General features: G+C 66.5%; 1 long non-coding RNA gene across 2 annotated transcripts in view; it reads left to right on the forward strand.

The window, feature by feature from the left end:
- Positions 1-447: 447 nt before the first annotated feature.
- Positions 448-2,287, forward strand: part of LOC106149465 — a 20,473-nt gene continuing 18,633 nt past the window's right edge. Inside the window, exon 1 of one of the 2 annotated variants that reach the window (XR_001235684.1) lies at positions 448-528. This is a non-coding gene — a long non-coding RNA (uncharacterized LOC106149465). Of the gene's footprint in view, positions 529-1,504; positions 1,651-2,287 lie in introns of those variants that run through there. The other variant, XR_001235682.1, reaches the window with a different exon arrangement.

Raw genomic sequence — 2,287 nt, forward strand, 5'->3', positions numbered from 1 at the left:
GACCTAAGGGCAGCTGACCTCTCTTCCCCATACCGCTGTCCTTCCAACGCCAGCTCCTCTGAAGTCTTCCCCGGCCACCCCGGCTGAAAGGCTGCCTGCCTCTCCCCCTCCTTCCATCAGCCCATCTTCCCAGCGCTCATCACTGCGAGGATATCTGATAATTTGCATCTGTATATTCGTGAGCCGCTTATCTCACGCCTCAACGAAAATGTAACCTCGGAGAGAAGGAAGCTCTCAGCTGCCACGTGCCCAGCATCCTACCCCAAGATGCTCTGGTCGGAGCCCTTCATCTCCAAGTGCTGATGCTCCCTCTGACTTGCCCACTGTGCCCACAGATCTCGTCCCAGCAGCTTCCCAACACCCCGGTCACGGATCCCGAATTTGAAGTTCAAACAGCCCCACCAAGGCCAGTTTCCATGGCAGTGCCCCGCCCACACCAGACCTGCTGAACTCGCTGACCAGCCGCGCTGGAATCCTCTTCGCCCAAGAAACACCTGAGCAGGTCTGGACTGCTCCAAAGCGAACCAGGTAAATTTCCACGCTAGCTCACTATGGACTTTCCCCAGGCCCTGGGACCCATTCACACTGGCTCTACGCAGCTTCCCAGCGGAGAGGGAGAGAAAGAGAGAAAGAGACACACACAGAGAGACAGAGACAGAGACACAGGGAGAGACAGAGAGAGAGATAGAGGCAGAGAGACAGACAGAGATCCCTGCCAGGTGACCAAGCAGCAGGCAGGTGCACCTTACCTTACGCAAGCCAAATCCAAACTGCGACGCAGAAAAACGCACGGGCTCTGCTGGAAACCTAGTTCTCCGCTTCTTCTCAGTCTGGGCAGCACCCGGCAGGGTTTCCTGCGCAGCGCACGCCGCTCCCACACCGTAAGCGCGGACGCAGATCCTGCCCTCGAGGGGCGCAGCCTCACCCCCAGCTAAAACGCATTTCCCTCGGGGCTGGCACCTGGGAAGCGGCCACACACCTTCGGGGTGTCCGCCCCACAGGTAAGGAGGCGCCGCGCGCCTCCCAGATTTCTTCTTTCGGTTTCCCCAGAGAGCCCCGGCTGCAGAGAGCGGCGCAGCCCCCGCGCCCGCCGCGAGCACCCCTCCCCGGCCACGTGCGGGTCACCCGACTCCCGGGCCGCGCCGCGGGGGGCCGCACCCCGACACACCTCCCTCCGACCCGGCTCCGGTCGCCTCGGCCCCCCGCACCCCCGTGGCTCGGCGCGCGCCAAGTTGAGGCTCGGCGAAAGAGAGGGGCGCGGAGCGGCTGGGGCGGGGCGACTCGAGCCGAGGACTTGGGGGCGCCGTGCCCCTCCCTCCGCGCCCGCCAGATCCCCGCGGTCTCCGCGCCCCGCCCCGGCCCGCGCTCACCCTCCGCATGGTGCCTCCCTGGGCTCTGCGCGGCCTCCGGGAGGGGGAGGGGGAAGAAGAGGGAGGGGTGCCCCGCCCACCCCACCCGGGGGCCTCGGCGCGCCTCCTCGGCCGGGAGGGACCGGCGGCCGGCCCACGCTGGGCCGTGGAAAGTTGCCGCCGGCGCTGTCGCCGACCCGGAACGTGGACGGAGAAGAGGGGCGGCGGGCAGCGTGGGGCACGGTCGCCGCCGGAGAGGACTTCGGGTTTCTCCCACTCGATGGGAAAGTGGCCCGTTCAGGTCCGTCCCTTCTCTTTCGAGCCTGCGACACCCCAAAACCTGGGGGTAGGGGTAAGAGTGGGAAACCCGGGAGCCTGGCGTGCTGCCCTAGGGAGGCTGAGGCAGGAGGATCACAGCGAGTTCTAGGCCAGCCTGGGCTACACAGAGAGACGTTGTCGAAAGAGGGACAGGGAGAGACAGAGAGGGACAGAGAGGGGCTGGGGATTTAGCTCAGCGGCACAGCGCCTGCCTGGCAAGCGCAAGGTCGTGAGTTCGATTCCCGGTATCGGGGAGAGACAGAGAGAGAGGGAGAGCGAGAGAGAGGAGGGAGGCGCAAAAGAAAGAAGGAAAAATGTGAGAAACCGCTGAGCAACGGAGGGCTGAAGAAAGCCAGCCCCCCGGACCAGACGGCCTGAGGAGCCCAGCGGGAAGGGGAGCCCCCACCCCCAAAGCCGCAAGTCCCGGGGCGCGCCTGCGTGCAAGGCTCCCGTGCACACACGGCGTCCCACCACCCCAACTTCTCCAGGCCACGCGGGACGCTCAGCCCCAAAGCTCCCGCGCCTCGGCGCAGAGCGCTCGCAGGCCGCGGGTCCAGGCCTCCGGCTCACCTGTGCGCCGGGCTGGAGCGGGCGCAGGCTCTGCGGGGCGGGGCGCGGGG

This window comes from Chinchilla lanigera, unplaced genomic scaffold (genome assembly GCF_000276665.1).
Source record: "Chinchilla lanigera isolate Chin_1 unplaced genomic scaffold, ChiLan1.0 scaffold00004, whole genome shotgun sequence".
NCBI lineage: Eukaryota > Metazoa > Chordata > Mammalia > Rodentia > Chinchillidae > Chinchilla > Chinchilla lanigera.